The 18,208-nt window shown below is 35.3% G+C and overlaps 1 protein-coding gene across 1 annotated transcript in view; it reads right to left on the reverse strand.

Moving 5' to 3' along the window:
• Nucleotides 1-18,208, reverse strand: part of LRBA (LPS responsive beige-like anchor protein) — a 1,065,192-nt gene that overhangs the window by 361,565 nt on the left and 685,419 nt on the right. The window lies entirely within an intron of this gene.

Here is an 18,208-nt window from a genome sequence, read left to right on the forward strand (position 1 = left end):
AAAAAAAAGAACCATTCTATTCTGGTGTGACCTCCTATTAACTGGTGACATCTTCAAAGACTCTATTTCCAAATAAGTTCACCTTCACATGTACCAAAGGTTACGACTTCAACATAAATTTTGGGAAGACACAATCCATTCCATAAAATTCTAGAGAGTAGTTCTACCCTGACACATATGGGTTTGCCATGAGTTGGAATCAAGTGGATGACAACAAACAACAGTACGATTCAATCCGTAAGCTATGATGAGTTATTAAATACATATTACAATTTTAAATACACTTACTTATTTTTCTAAGTCCATGTATTTAAATGTAATGGACATTAAAATAATAATGAAGAAAATTAAACCCCCCCAAATTTAACCACGACCTAACAACAACAACAACATATACTTTAATTCAACTCTTTATATTTTTTGCTCATTCTCTTCAAATCTTTCTTCACTGACAAAAGTTTAACATATGTATATTCATAGTACAGAAATAACTTTCTTTTTTTAAAATTATTAATTCTGAAGTATTTTAAATATAACTAATGTCTGACTGTGGGAACTCTGGTGGTGTACTGCCTAAGGCATTTGACTGCTAACCAGAAAGCTGGTGGGTTTAAACCCACCAGCCACTCTTCAGAAGGAAGACTGGGCAATCTACTTCCATAGAGATACTGCCTTAGAAACCCAAGGAGGGGTCTCTATGAGTCGGAATCAACTCAGCAGCAATGAGTTTGGTTTCCTACATAACTTTACCAGTTCATTTCCCCTATAACATACTTGTAAAGAGAGAACAGGGCATTTCACAACCTCTGAAAATTGTTAAAATGTCTGAGTTACAGCTGAGTCAAAAGTATAATTCATAAATCAATAAAATATAATCTAATAAAGCACAATATTAAACAAAGACTGATTTCAAAATAACAATTGAACACTTTGAGATCCAATTGGATACTGTTCCAATTAAAAATTTCTAATTAAGCTATTTAGGAAAAGCTATACTTTAAAGTAAATTTAATCTTTAAAGTTAAATGAAGATCAATAACTGCTATTGACTTCATACTAAAATGATCTTAGTAATACAAATAATACTGACCACGACAAAATGTTTACCTAAACATGAATTCACTTTTATTGAATGAGCAGTAACTCGAAAGGTAAATATTTGAAATCAAAATATGTTGTTGTTGTTGTTGTTGTTGTTGTTGTTGTTATGTGCCGTCAAGCCAGACCCAACTCATAGCGACCCCTCCTTGGGTTTCCAAGGCAGTATCACTACGAAAGTAGATTGCCCCATCTTCCTTCTGAGGAGTGGGTGGGTTTGAACCGCCAGCCTTCTGGTTAGCAATCAAGTGCCTTAGGCACTACGCTACCAGAGCTGCAATCAAAATACAGATAAGACTTTTTAAAATACATACAGAAAGTACTGCAGCATTTATTGTATGGAATGCCATCAACTTTCATGGGAAAGCTGAAATCCAAATAGAAATTAAAGATGATGCCAGTTTACTTATGAAAACTTGCTATACCTGACAAACTACTTCCTCTTTGATAGCACAGTGGTTTCAGTTCTATATAAAGACTCATTATAAGCCACAGTGTTTCCTAAATATAAAACATGCAGCATTTTACTAACTCCATTTCTATCTTTCACAAACACCCATTGTTAATAACTATCAATCACTTTATAATGAGATTTAAATTTCAAGATTTTTCCTATGATTTTCTACATATTACTTTGGAAATTCCCTAACTATATTACCCCATATATTTTTTATTACAATCCTCTTCTAAAATCTTTCCTAAAATCATGATAAGGGTAACTGTTATCTTTTGCTCATGAATTAAAACAAACCAACAACAAAACATAAGCCAGGTCTCTGTATCACTCTGCATTATCTGATCATATCACTACTAACCAAACATGCAACATAATCAGTCCATGAATGAGGAAATGAATTGGCTATGCCTACATGTTTAAATAAGGTAGAACATAAAAATGTAAAATGTGGCATTAAAAGAAGAGAATAAGGAGAAACCTAACTAAAAGCATCAAAACATTTCAGAGTAATGTTTCTATCCTCTTTTAAAAATTAATACAAAGATGGCTTTAGAGTTTCTTAAGACAAGGAAAAAGTAGGTGTGCAATGGCAGCATTTAAATTGTAGGAAGGCAGAACTAAAGAAACATCCTAGACAATTACAGAAAGAGCATTACTGGCTTTGACAGTACACCAATAAAAATATGGTAACTTTAAAATAAACTGTTGATATGTTTGCAATTCATGCTTTACTACTTCCTAGCTACGGACTGAACAAAGTTATTTAATCTCTCTTTGCTTCAGTTTCTGTATAAACCAAACCAAACTCACTGCCAAGGAGTTAATTCCAACTCACAGCAACCCACATTAGGTTTCCATGGCTGTGAATCTTTACGGAAGTAGACTCCTCTTCCCTTACCCCTGCCTCAATCTTTCTTCCACAGAGCTCTCATGGGGTAGTGGTTAAGGCTATATTAAAAAATTTTAAGAAAAGAAACCAAACTCACTGCCATCGAGTCGGATTCAACTCATAGCGACCCCTCCTTGGGTTTCTAAGGCAGTTATCAGTAGGCAAGTAGGTTGTCCATCTTCCTTCCAAGGAATGTGTGGTGGGTTTAAACTGCCTGCCTCTGGTTAGCAGTCAAATGCCTTAAGCACTATGCCACCAGAGCTCCCCAAGGCTATATAGATAGGTATAATCATGAAACATAAATCATCACAGATTTGATGAGAGGATTAAGACAATTCAAGTGCTTAGCCTACTGCCTGGCACAGAATAAGAACTCAATGAGCAGTATGTTATTTTTGGTATCATCTCTTTTGAGTTTTAAAGACTTTCTGAAAATTATTTCTACAAATCTCACATTGAAAAACTGACATAGGTAGGAGGAAAGTATCTACTGGAAAGAGTAGCGTGATAAATATATCAATCACTCTACAAGTATTTATTGAGCATGTACTATGAACCTAGTCTAACTAGTTAGACAGAAGGCTGCCAAAGTAAATAAAATGATACCTGCTTCCCAGTAACTTTTCAAATTAATAAATTAATAGAATGAGAGAAGTACATGGATTATGAAGAGAAAGTGGCAACAAAAACTAAAATACATATTAAACTGAGATTGATGGTAACTAAAGTATCAGTTCAAAAAAGAGAGTTCTCTGTGGGGCATTTCATAGTAGATGCAAGAAAGCTAGCCTGGAAACACAAAGACTTTAAATCAAATATCTGTGAAAAGTAAATGGACTAGTTAGAGTTTCTAGCATTTTAAAGAATAATGATGATTAATGGCATCCTAATTTAGGCTATTCCTCGAAGTAAAAATCTGCTACAGAACTAGAATGTAAGCATGTATTTGACGTAATCATTAAATTTCTGAAACACTGAAAATTCGTTCTTTCCTTCATTTCTTTCCTCTTTCCTCCCACAAATATTTACAGAATGTCTATTATCCAGCAGATAGTGTAAGCTGCTGGGAATAACAAGATTCTTAGAGGAGGACTACACACCTGGTTTGAGGAGCTCTGGCAGCATAGTGCCTAAGGCATTCAACTGTTAACCAACAGGCTGGCGGTTCAAACCCACCAGCCACTCCTCAGAAGGAAGGTTGGGCAATCTACTTCTGTAGTGATACCGCCTCAAAAACCCAAGGAGGGGTCACTATGAGTCGGGTCCAACTCAATGGCACATAACACCACCACCTAGAGTTTGAAGAGAGAAACTTTTTTGTAGATAATCCCAAATAAAACTAATCAAGATTATCTGACCAGCAGTATTTTCTTTTCTTTTAAATGACTAGGTTGCTTTCTCATTACAACATAAGACATTTCACAATTTCAAGATTGTATATTTATACTTTAAAAAAAAAAAAAAAAAACTTTCGGGGTATATATTCATATGCATTCAAAAACTCTATCCTAAAATCTCTGGCCACGTATAGTATACTAAATCAGAGGCACAACACTGTTCATTCTCGACTTCAACATGAGCCCTTAGTTTTAAAATATCCTAGGCAACTTTGTACCTAAAGCATTTAACTGTTAATGAGAAAGCTGGAGGTTCACACCCACCAGTCACTCCTCAGAAGGTAGATTGATTGGGCAATCTACTTCCTTAGAGATGCTGTCTCGGAAACTCAAGGGTTGCTGAGTGACAATTGACTGGAGAACAGTGAGTTTGGTTAGTTTGGTAGGCAACTTTGTCAGATACCAGAAAACAACAATTAACCCTGGTAGAAAAAAGGGAAAGAGAGGATGACTTAAAAGTAGATTTGAGCCTAAAGAATGTAATTAACCTCAACAAGGCATTCCAAGATTTATAAAAACAGGAGCTCTGGTGGCATAGTGCCTAAGGCATTTGACTACTAACCAGAAGGCTGGCAGTTCAAACCCACCAGCTGCTCCTTGGAAGGAAGGTTGGGCAATCTACTTCTGTAATCATACTGCCTCAGAAATCCAAGGAGGGGTCGCTATGCATCAGATCTGACTCAACGGCAACGAGTTTGGTTTTCTTTCGGAAGACAAGTTACTCAATCTTTCCACAGCTCAGTTTTCTAATCTACAAAATAATGATAACATATCGTACCTACCTCAAAGGGTTGTTGTGAGGATTTACGAGTTATAGGTAAAGTTTGGCACATAGTAAATGCTTTATACATGCTATTAGTATAAAAGCATCACTCCATTATCTGATTAGTGATCAATATACCCTGGCAAAAGCAAACAGTAACTCTAAAAAAAAAGGGAATGTTCAAAATAGCACCATACGGGGACAGGCAGGAAGTCACAGACTTGTGTTAGAATAGTGACATAAGAGTATTTAAGCAAGAGGTGAAGCGGAGGTCACAATGAACCTGCTTTTATTTTTAAATGTTTCTTTTTAAAAAATCTTTATTTCACAAGATTTAGATAACTTGTAATCACTTTACATTATCCTAACAAAAGTGTTATTAATAAGAAAGAATATACTTCTTGTGATACAGAAACTAGAACTCCATCAATGGTTTGTTCTGCTTGCATAAGTCACAACTGATTGGACACAGTCCCTGTGGGCATGCCATTTCATCCAGACTGGACGGTTCATTAGTCATAATTACTATAACTGTACAGCAGAGACTGCAGTTTTATCTCATCATACATCTTTGATCAAGCTGCTTCAATTTCTGCTTCATCAGCATATGAAGTTACATTACTGGAGCTTTTTATTTTCCAATCGGTGATTAACACAGATTATGCTTTTTATCAAAACATGTATTTGGTCTTTATATTTAATAGTAAGGGCCTGCATCTGACCACCATTTGACCTCTGATATTTCAAAACTACCTAAACACCATGAATCACCAACTGAAATCCAGAACATTGCCGAGAAAATTAAACAAAGAAAAGAACTGACCTGTGTTAAAAGCGTAAGATGATTGCACTTATCTAAATTGAGACTAACCATATTTGCAGCAACCTCTCATTAAACATTAAATCGTGCACCAGAAGAACACATCATACATATTTATTGTGTTGCACTGTCACTTTCAAAGACTTGTACCACAATTAGTGTTTCTCTCAGACTATAAGCTACATAAAGAAATTTCCCATGAAGCTTGAAGACAAAAGTAATGTAGAGGATTGCTGAAGAAGGTTAAAGAACAGATGGGTAATAGATTTCACTGAACACTAAAGCATAACACACTTACTTCAGAAAGGAAAATGTTGCCAAAACACGGTTAAAATGTAAAACACTGAATGAAATTGATGTGTCAGGAAATTTTTTTCTTCAAAGTTCTTTGGGAGAACAATAGGGGACTAAAAGGCCTGTCTCACTATTTTTGTGTCTCACTATTTTCATGTGCAAAGTGTCCCCACCGTAGGCTGCATGAACAATCATAATGGACAGTTACATGCAGGCACTGAGGCTGCAAAAATCCCAGAGTAATTAGTGTTGTCTGAATGCAATGACATCTGTGTTCTCATGGTTCTCGAGACATGTCAGGCCAATAAGACGTATATGAAAAAATATGACAAGCATTGCAAATGTCCTTCTGAAAGGTCCTAAACATTGGGGAAAAGCTGAAGAAATAACACATGTCATCTTCTTTTTGTAAACAATATATTTAACATTAAAAGAGCTAAAAAGATCTTTTGAGTCATTCTCTTTTTGTTAACTACAAAGCATTTATTTAGAATACAGCAATGTTGTGTGAAAAAAACTTTATCAAGTTTGTCTCTTCTTAAAACTTTCTTTACACATGGGATTCTGTGCAGTGGGCAATATATGCACCCACTCCTATAAGTTACAATATGTAGAACACATCTTATTAACATTCCTTGAGTTTTATACACACACACACACACACATTAATATATATATATATATATATAAGATTAAAAATAATACCTGTCAGTACTGGATATAAAATAGTTTCAAAGTTGTAACCAAATGCCTTAAATTACATTTGCATTTTTTTTCTAATGATAGAGACTGTCAAATTCACTGCATTAAAAACTCTTTGTTTTAGAACACCTAATGTTTTTGCTTACTGTTGCCTATTGCTGAGTCCTCTCTCTCTGGGCTGGAGCAGTATGTCTGAGCATGCACTTGCTCCAAGAAAGACATTAGTCATCATTAACAGAAGCACTGACACCAAATCTAAGTGCCTCTCCACAATGACCAAGTGGCAATCATCTTTCTCTTACACTGTCACTGCTGATTAGGATTTTCTTTCATGAAAATTTAATTTGTCCCCTTTTCTACAGCCTTTTTTTTTTTTCATTCCTGAAAAACACAGTATTCAAGAAAGATTGCAAATGTAGCAAAATAAGCCATGGTTATAAGATAAAGAATGATACAAAGATTCCAAGATCCTCAGCTAAATATTTTACCTAAACTAACAGAAAAACATAGATTAAGTGAATGATAAACAAACAACAGAAGAAAAATGATGAATCTAAAAGGAATCCTGCTTTAAGACTCTGTAAGCCTCAAAACGTAACTAAGTCAAGGGATGTAAGATTTTCCCCAATATTGTCATTACACAATCATAAATCTTATTTAAAACTAAGACAACAATATAACATTAGTAGTCTTATTTCACTACATTTTCAATTTGTATTGTTTTCTTAAAAAAGAAGGCACGTATTCACACAGACATGTCACTGCAAATTAAAAAAAAAAAAAAAACGCTTTTTCAATATTTCAGCATCCATACTGTCATTGTATATTAACCTGCTGCTGCTGCTGTTATTTAAAAAAAAAAAAAAAAAAAAACAGAAAGAAGGAATTTCTAATTACATTGGACAAACAAAAATGATTCATGTGGCCATAGAGAGTATTCTGCAGCTAGATGATACTGCAGCCTTAAACTCTGGTTCTGTACAATATCACACTGTTAAACAATATCACTGCAATAACTTATTTAAGGAAGTTTTAAAAAACATTTACTTTTCTGTTTTATTTCAATTTGTTTAAAGTTTTTTTAAAAAAATGTAAGCATGTGATGGTTTGCAAGGATCCTGGTACAGCCCAAACCCCTATTGCTGCTTATAAATATTACATACTGTAAAAAAAAAAAAAAAAGAGAGAGATTGGTTTAAATTTAAAGTAACTCTAATTTATTTTATATTCTTTCAGACATGTGTAGTTTTAAGTCAAAACCTTTACACTTTTGCCTTTAAGTAAATATAAATTGTATCTATCTTTAAAAGTAAATATCCATATGAAATGCTTTCAAAACAAAAATCAACCTTATTTCTTCCAAAGTTAGAAGCAACCATAATTCATCAAACTTTAATCATTAACTGTTCCTTCTATTTTATTGTAAAAAGTAATATAAAATGAATTTGAAGGTCAAATAGCAACTGCTTAGTAGCTAATACATCACATTTACAAATGGTTCAAGTTTTTTTTTTTTTTTTTTACCCCTCATCTATTTAGATGTTGGTCTACAGTTAAAATACTTAAGAGATTAATAACTAAAATGGATTTTGAGAAGTAATTTCTAACAGCTGAACTTTTATAACAGGGTATCTCTGCTTACAAAGAAGCCAGTATAAAATAAAGTAAAACTATGCCATAATAACTGAACTTAATTATCCTTTCACAGAAAGTTTACAAATGAATGGCTCATTTATAATTTTATTTCTTAACTAAGGACATTTGCTTCTTAAATTCTCAAAAGCTTCAAAGTAAATTCTGATTTTCAAAGTTGCAAAGATTTTTCCAAATCAAAATTTCAAAAGTTACAACAGTATAATTACTGACCCCATTGCAAGCTCTAGTGTATGTTCAAGTAGAGAAGTTTGGCTCTATAACTTCTACTTCTCAACCTAAACCTCCAAGTCACTTGTCAGTTAAAGGTTGGGCGATTTATTGACCGCCTCTGGATGCATACTGTCAGTGCTGAAGGAAATATGAGGGTGGGTTGTCGCTACTGTTCTGGAGCTCATTGATAATGACATACCTGCTTCTGTCACCCATTACCCATACTACAAACTACTTAGACCTAACTGAAAAATCAATAGCCTACTTGCACTGGTTCCTGTGGCTGCCTCCTTTGATTGTCAGCTCCTGTCTAGGGTCAGCACTTACATGAAAGGGGCTGTGACTGCCTGATGCTTTCAGAACAACCTAACGATATGAAACTAGCCAACAGAACAGTAAATTCTGTCTCTCTGCCCTCCTCATCAATTAGGCTTTGACTAGGCTTGCCTGTAGAAACCTGACCTTTTAAGTTTAGGTGAATATGGACTAGCTGAACACACCATTGCCCTCAGCACTGAGCCAGGAAATCTACTGACAGGTTAAACAAAACAGAAGGTTGTAACTGTCATAATTTGCATTGCACTTTCACGCCAACAAGGGTGTTATCAGTAGGGGCAAGCCCTGGAACACACAACTCCAGCACCCTTAAGCCATGCTACTCATAAATTTTCAAGTGAAGTGAGATAAAACATAAATTCACAAATAGCAATACATTTCTCATCTCTTAGTCTTTTTTAGGTTTGCACTTTGCAAACTCACAGAGTGTCCATCAACAACTCTCTCGGTGGTCACCTGGCACTGCCTTGTATTAATGAAGAATTTCCAGTGGATGCAATACAGAAGTGAAAATAACTCAGCTACCCAATTTAAACCTATTTTGGAGAGAGTTTATAACATACCAGACAGATTAATTGATCCATATCTAAAATTGAGAACTATTAGATCTCAATATGTTATTTTTCCTTGCTTGACTTCCTTCCCTCAAAAAAAAATTATTCATAAGCGCAGCACAAATAATAAGTTATCACATAAGTGAAATGAAGTGCTGAAATTACTTCCTACTAAGCTACTCTGATACAGCATCTTTTACAGTTTGAGGGAAAACTAAGAACATCTGTAAAATAAAAGATGTTAACACTTTTATGCTTGTCAGATCTTCTGATGAAAACAAGGGAAAAGTATGAGAAAGTAGTAGAAAACTTTCCTGTAGTGATTCATGTTTTGAGAACCATTTTCCAGTTTAGAATGTATCTTTTAACACAATATGAACATGTTAGTATCTTAGTTGCTTAAAGCAATATTATCTGATGAGAAAACTGACTAACTCCAGTTTTTAAAAAGTTTACAGTAAACTTGAACTTTCTTTGGTTTCAAGAACTAAGGTCTACAGAAAATCCAACCTTAATTAAAATGTCAAAGACACTAACCGCTCATATTTTGGGGAAAAAACACAACTGCTAACCATGTATACATTTTGAAACACATTATTTTTCTAAATACAGAAGAATACAGAGTTAGAAAGGTTTTTCTTTTTCACACTGTTATGATTCAGTTCCTATTAAGTAACCATTATTAACTTTTAGAATTTTTTCCAAGTTACTACTTGCTCTCTCTCACAACTACCTCTAATCTATAATTTGTAAATGTTTTCCTTAAATTTAGAATACAGACTCTACCCATCTGTTATCTTTCCTGTAATTATTTTCATGTTATAAACACTCATACACTTACCTTAGAGAAGAACTGAAAGTCTAAACTTTTCCAGAAAGACTTCTGATTTGAAATAAACTAATACAGATATGAACAATTTTGATCATCTTATGGTGGGAAATTATAGACTTTTGTATCTATAAAAGAGAGATTATTTGGTTCAAACCCCTCACTTTACAAATGAGAAAACAGTGGACAGCAACAGTGATTTCATCAAGGTCACCCAGAGAGTTTGAAGCCAAGTCAAGAAGAAAATTCAGGGCTTTTTATTTTCTAGACTGCTTCTCTTTCAATACTCTTATACTGTCCTCCTTAATTTTCTCTAATCAGCAAGCTATATGACAACAACAGTCTTGTATTTTTTTAAATGCATAGATTTGTACCATTCATTTTTAAATGATGCTACAATTTATAGGAAGTTTTTACTAATTTGCAGAAAAGATTAGAGTTTGACCAATAAATTAATGTCGAACAAATAATACTAGATATAGAAGACCTAATTAAAGTATGGTTGAAACCTCTTACTGATCTAATATGATGATTAATAATGCATCTGGTAGCCTTTTGGGTCCTTTGTGTGTACCTATCTGATAGCAAAGTGAAAGGGCATGGATAGTGTCTAGTCCCAGCAAGCAAATCATTTGGAAACAGTCATAGCCACAGATCAAAGATTTTTCACTCTATCTAGGCTGATTTAAACCTACTAACCCACATTTCGTCTACAGACAAAACTAGTCAGAAAATAAGAGAATGACTCTTTAGGATCCAAAGATAATAAAGGAAGATAGGAAAAATTCAGAAAAGAGACAGACTGGCAGAACCTTGATGTCCATAGGCCAACACAGCTGTTTTATATCCTAACTTTATTTCAGATGGTTAAAGGAAAAGTTTCCATTCCTTAGATCATCAAATATTATTTCAATTATACTACACAGATGTCTTCTATACATAGATTGGAGCCAATAAAGGATTTTTTGTTGTTGTTGCTGTTTAACCAGTACAAGGAATCAAAGAAACATCATCTCTGTGCATCACTTTTACTCTAACTCACAAGGTTTGAAGGAATAAATATTTAATATTTGCATTAAAAATAGCACAAAGTCTATTAAAATTTCCCTGCAATTTTAGGAAAAGATTGATGTCAATTTACTACTAACAATAATGATACGGACAGAGTGCTATAGGGCCAATACGTTTAAAAATAAGCTAAAATGTTTAAAATGGCTAGCAACGTTTGAAGTATAGCAAGAACATACCCAATACGATATGCTTTACTAATAATTTTAAACATAGGTCCATAAAATGTCTTGTATGACCTGAAAGAAATATAGAACATAACACTGTCTTATACTTGGAACAAAGTACAGCTCATTTCACTGGTAGTTTAGAACATGGAGCTCATTGAATTACTAAGACAAAATCAGTTTAGACTGCAAATGAACCAGGTAACTTCAAAGAAAAAGATTGTGCCACTCTGGCATAATCTACATACCTAATCTCAGTCATCTGTTTTCTGAAGTGTCTGGTACTGATCACAAGAGAAAGTAGAACTAAGAATGGCTTTAAAATCCCAAGAAACATATCTGCATTAAGTGAGTCAATAGTATTCTCTTCATAAACAAAGGATCTAACACCTTTTCTAAATCATAAAACTAGCGCTCGACTTTCTTTAGTATCAAATTCTGTATTGACTAATAATGATTTTCTCGTCCATCTTCTCGAAGATTAAAGACCACTAAAATTTGGTTCTCTAGATAAATGAGACTCAAAAAATTATCCACAAATTATATAATCATTCCTTATATAGTTAAAATTTGATTCTACTAAGAATACCACTTTATCTTTTGAAGATTACAGTGAGTTATAGAAGCCAAAGTTAGTTGGGAAGTAAAATTTAGTATTTACCTCAAAGTACATTTATCAGTTCAAATTATTTCTTAAAAAAAAAGAATTTTATTTGTTCTAGATTTCTGGGGGGTGGGGGGGGACTGTTTATATACAGAAATAAAAGAATGCAATTACTACAAATCAAAAATGTATATATTCAAAATTAGATAAAGCTAAATGGTTTTTTGGAAAGGTCAAAAGACATATCAACATAAGTGAGACTAGAACAGTTTCAATTAAACACCTTCTGAAACATACATGCTGTATTTACTTGGATTTTCCTATCCTAGCCCAATAATACAATGATATTTACCTTTCAGCAAGGTTAAAAGCAGCTTATTTCCATTTTTTTGGAGGACAATTACTCTACTCTATCATTGTACACTTTGGAGAGATCAAATTTAGTTTAAGAAAGTGCTCATATATACAGTTGTTATTCAACTTGGAAAAAACCTAACATATTTCATACTCTCAATTTTCCCATCCTAACAACAACAACATCAAATACTATAAGAATTAGACTTTTATGCTTTAATAATAAAATAACCTAATAGGTATAAACATCAATAATAATATATATATTATACAAAATAATACAAATAAATTTACAAAGCCCACAAAACAATACAATCCAAAAGTATATTAAAAAAAGTTTTATATTTCAGTACAATGTGATAGGCTTATTTATATGCAAAACTAAGGACATTGCTTTTACCCTCACAGAACACTATCTTAAGTTCAAACTGTTCAAAAAGAATACTACTCTTAGCTTTACAAATCAAAGAGATTACAAGGTTTCTTTTACATATATATATATATATATATATATATATATGTATGTGTGTGTGTGTGTGTATATATATGTGTGTGTGTGTATACATATATATATACACACACACACACACACACATACACACACACATATATGGTGAAAGGGCAATAAAATTTGTTTCAGCAATATGCTTGACCATTTCAACTGATAGGCACTACAATAAACTGTTCCAGGTCAATATTCAATCATTGGTTATTCTAGACTGATTCGGGAATAATAAGTGCCAGCAGCTTAGAAGTAATCTCTATGAAAACTATGGAGTTTTATTAAATTAGATCATATGACAGAGAATGAAATGTAATTTTACTTTGACTTTTAATTTGGATAGTATAATCCTAATCACTATTTTGCTAAAGCTCCTACAGATGTTTTGATATAATTACTTTATCAACTATACACAACGAACTGTATTTGTGTTTACTTTTTGTATTTTATTGGAATAGGTTTTAAAGTCTAAAATTTTAAGTGTTTTATTTCCCCATTTATATTTTGACCTTTTACTGACTTAATAAGGTGAATTTTCTTAGGTATCAACATTCTTATAAATAAATATGTCAAAGGATTACATATATAAGAACTAAAAATTGAGTGACCATATTAATGTTTCAAAGTCAGAAAACAAAATATATGCAGGCAAACATGTGGTCCTTTGTTTTTTAAAGCAGTATAAATTTTTCAAAGAATTTTAAATCAATAAAACTTAAGTCAGATTATTTTTTGAATGCTTCTAAAATGTTTTCCTGGAAAACAAAATCATATAATCTAAAATATGTGCATTCTTTAGTAAAGGTTATTGAAATACTATACACTATTTCTACAGGTTAGTTTCAGCAATCTGAGAAAATAGAAAATACACCAAGTTTTAACTCATTTAACACATTTCTAAGGAAAGATCAACAAAAAATAAAACAGTATAAAGATGCTGTATTCTCGAGAAATGTAAACAGGATTATAACTGTCAAATCGACAGAAGCACTGACTTTAGCCATTAGTCTGGTTTTGCTTCTGAGAAACACAACGTGAACTACTGAATCATTTCTTTTCAAATCCATACATTCCCTGCAACTGTTCAAGTTTCATCAGCAGTGCAAGAATGTATAAAAATGACAGGCAAAGGACATTAGTTCTTTTTTTCTCCCATACTGTTTTCCTATAAATGGAAGACAGAGTTCTTTCTCAAAACACTTAAGCTGAGACTGTTTAAATTAGCCCAGGGAAAACATAACTGAATTTTCTATTCAATTGGATTGTTTATTTCTTTTCATAAGTATTTTGAGAAAATTAAGTTCTATGTTATTATCTTAGAATAAAATATTTTAAGGTTAGCATTTACCTTAACTGTCCATTGTTCTTCAATCAGAAGTATTTTCAGTGTTTTCAATATATTCTCCCCTAACCTGTCACCTTATTTTTGCACCATTTCTAGAGCACCCTATGTAAAAGGCACTGCAGTTCAAACATACCAATTTTCTTTTGAAATTATCATGTTTAAGCAGCTCATTTTATTCTGTACTCATAAATGTTTCACTACTAGGGAAAATTCAATTAATAACTGCAAGTTTATTTAACCACGATTAAACAAAAATAGGGTATTATTTGTAATTTAGCTACTGCCCTGGACCCTGTAAACAATCACATTTCTCAAAAACTAATACAGTAATAGTTGTAGACCTATTTTTCTTTTTAAGAATTGGGAATTTTCAGACTAAAGTTTTAAAAATACACATATTTTAGTCTATAGTATCTAAAAGCATGCCCATATCAGTAAAATGTTTCTAAAGTAATGATGGTGAAGGTAAAGCCTAGAGAATTCTGAAGGTTATGACTACACACAACCCAAAACAAAAAAGCCAAATCACATCCTGAATGTCCTCTTCCGTCCCTTTCCAGGAATGCATTGTAACTAGCCCAACCCCACAGCTCTGGGCAGAAGCCTGCTGATGTTGGCACTGCCTAAACCAAACAAACAAGATGTTTAACAGTCAAATAAAATGTCCTGCAGCCTCCCTAATGAATTTGTCAAGGACCATCAGATTTCGCTCCCCCTCCTTTGCCTCATTAACTCAAGTATGATGAGACGGATTATAACAAGAGAATACAGATCAATCGGTCTGAAGACTTCAAGTGGCTTTTAGCCTCTAGAGTTTCTCTCTCACTTGGTCTCCTTTAATAGAATACGGTATCTCCTGCAGAAGCGGCTGCCACTTGGTTTTAATACACCATCAAGGAGCTGCTGATGGACTTCTATACTAACATACATAAAAGCAGAGGTGACAAGGGCTCTTCAATTACAGCCTCCTCAGATACCGTTTCCCCCTTCAATTATTCAACCAGAGGAAGAGTGGATCCGCAAACACACAGCTGAAGCTGCTCTTAGAGCTGAGGCAGCTAGGCAATAGCGAGGTTGGGGTGGGGGCGGGGAGGGTAGTGGAGAGAAACTAGCAAGAGGGCGCATTATTTGCTGGAAGTGTTTAAGTTTATTGTTCTAATGACGTTTCTAATTAGCAATACAGCAATAAATTAAAGTCGCCTTTGTTTAACTGATTTATTATTTACTATAGCATCTACCTTAGGCAGAGTAAATTGGTAATGAATTGTTTTTAAATCAAAACATTTGTAACGTTTTATCATCCCTCCGTCTCTTGTGTGGAAAAGTGGAGAAACGCCGGGATAAGGGCACGACTAAACTTGGATGCGCTTGACAGAGCCTGGATCAGTGGAGAAGTGGAGGGCCTGTCGGGCGAGAGGTGGCACGAAGTCCCGCGCAGCCAGGGCTGTCCAACCCGAGAAGGGAGGGTGCGGGAAGAGGGCGCTCAGCGCCGGACGGACCCGGACCCAGACCCAGAGCCGCGCGGGAGCTCTGAGAATGGACAACTGCCCGTTCCCCGGGGACTTGTTTACAAACACTCACTCCCAAGGAGCATCAAGGGCCAGTCCAGTGCACGCCCGAGGCCTCAGCCGCTCGCCAGCGACTGACTACGGAGAAGTAGGCACCTCGAGGGTCTGGGAGGGAAAGCTCCGCACCTTCTAGGCCCGCCAACAGTCTCCGCCCAGTAACTGCCCAGGGCAGAAACTGTGGCGGATCTTCACCCAGCGGGTCAGACAACTTCCTGCAACAAAGTGCCCTGCTGCCCAGTAATACTTTCCAGAGGGCGCACCAACTGCGTGGGGAATAACCGGGTTACCGACAGGATCCGGGTTTCCCACCCGTGTAAATCCCGAGGGCGCTGCAACTCCTCTGGATCCTTCAGCCGCGAAATGTTCTGGGACGCAGGCTGCTTCCCTCCAGAAGCCTGGAGATCGCTTTCCCCAAAGTCCCTGCCTTTCTGGAAAAGATGCCTTAAGCTCCGAGTCTCAGCTCAGCTAAGCTCTTGCTTACTTCCGACTGTTCTTCCCACGGGCTCGCCAATGAAGACCAATGCTAAAAAATAAATCCCACTCGATTTTCTTGTTTTCCTTTTTTTGAAAGGCATTAAAAGCCACCTAGTTCTTCAGAAACGGTCTTAGGGGCAACAAGAGTGGAGGGGTGACGAGGCACCAGTGGTCCGCGCCACAGACGTAAGAAACAACCAAGAGGCCCAAGTGTCTGGCATCAAGTAAAGGAGGAAGAAACCAAGTTTCCCTATACAATTGATTTCAGGCTCACCTGGTCCGGCTTTAACAGTGCAAGCCAAGCCCTCCCTAGGCTTCTCATATCCTTCCAAAGTTTTGCAAAAGGAAGACTTTGCCGAAACGGCTTCACAGATTCTTATACCTATCACATAACCCAGGTCTGGAAGAAAACCCCAAAATAAAATTAAAATTAACACATCTACCGATGTGTCTTAATTTAAAAAAAAAAAAAAGTCTGAGTCCAGACACCTTAAATTCAAACATAAACCCTCAATGCTAAAATACCAATCAAAGGCTACAATGGATGCAACTTGTAGGAATAATTCATGTATCAAACGCACATGCAAAGTTTTACTGAAATGCCAAGGGAGGGAAGCCATCTGTGTAATCAATAACAGGATAGTTATAGATTTTTGCAGCAGTGAAGTCTTTTAAAAGCAAGAGTCAATTATGAAAATAAAATCATTTTACAAGTGTAACTCAGTACTATCTAAGAAAATAATTCAAAATTAGATTTAACATTTTAGGAAAACTTTAACTCAAGTTCACATTTGCTTCCGTTCATTTTTATTTGTTTTAAACAAATTTAATGGCGTATTTTAATTTATAAGTATATACTACTAAATTCTACCATATATAAATTTGCACCATTCCTCACAACTTAATCAGAAATATTTTCCCTCTAGTAACTAGCTAGTTCTAGTAACAATAAAATAATAGCTAAATACACCTGAATTTTAATTACAAAATAATTATCAAACAAGGCACTTGAAATATTTTTGCCTGGCCTCTTTTTTCCAACAGCATATCGAAATTACTCAAAGGAGATTTATGGATATAAACCCTCATTCTATATCCACTCCACCCCCCACTGGCACACATACAGCAATCACTCTAGGCAACAATGGCAGAGGAGGGAAATGGAAACAAGAACACTCTGCAGAAGGAGAAAACCTAAGTCCTTTCCAAGATTCCTTCTTTCTCTCACTTGCCTTGAAGCCAAAATAATGTTTGTTACTTTGCACCTCTTCCTTACAGTGTTGATAGATTACCAAGGGAGAAAGAAAAAACAAGCGAACCTTTCTGAACCACTGCTACTCTCCCTGATTATACTAGCCTTCTCCAAGAGATTCTCATCTACATAGACTTTCTCTTTTTCTTCCTTGCAACTGATAAGGGAGAAGGATAAAGAAGAGGAGACTGTGAAGTGGTGCGAGCATTTGGCTTGTACTATCTCCTCCAGTTTCCTTACTTCTCTGTTTACCCCCTTTCTTTATCATGTGCAGCGAGGACTGCTACCGTCCACCAAGCGTGCCTGTCTTCTCTCTGGATTGGCTAAAGCACTGACAGCTCGGATAGTGATTGTAGGAACTGAAGCTCCACCTCCCTCATGATGGCCCAGGGACCATTCATAAACTAAATAACTCCAGGAAACAGCAAGACAGAGAGAGAGAAAGAGGGAGAGACAGAGAGAGAGAGACACAGAGACAGACACAGAGAGAGAAAGAGAGAGATTGTGATTGAAGGAAGAAAGGGAGAGACGTCGCAAGGGAGGAGGGACAGACTACTCAGAAAGTGGACTCTGTTCAAGCAAGCAACCTAAAGGGGGAGGAGAAAACCCTGCATCCTTATAACTACAACCCAGATGCAACGCAAGCAACGACTTGGTCCCATTAAAGTAGATTTTGTGAGGGTCAAAATTATAAATTACGAAGCAGAAATGATTATCAAACAACTTCCAGAGGTTTGCACCTAGAGAAGGAAAAGAAGAACCCACTACAAACAAACGCAGTCCAGACAACGCCTCCAGTAGGAAGAGCAAAACCACGACACCACGACCCCCTGAGAAGAGACGAAACCAACACGTTCAGAGCGTGGGGC

The sequence above is a fragment of the Orycteropus afer genome, unplaced genomic scaffold, assembly GCF_000298275.1.
Source record: "Orycteropus afer afer isolate SDZICR_OR568_19922 unplaced genomic scaffold, OryAfe1.0 scaffold00297, whole genome shotgun sequence".
Classification (NCBI taxonomy): domain Eukaryota; kingdom Metazoa; phylum Chordata; class Mammalia; order Tubulidentata; family Orycteropodidae; genus Orycteropus; species Orycteropus afer.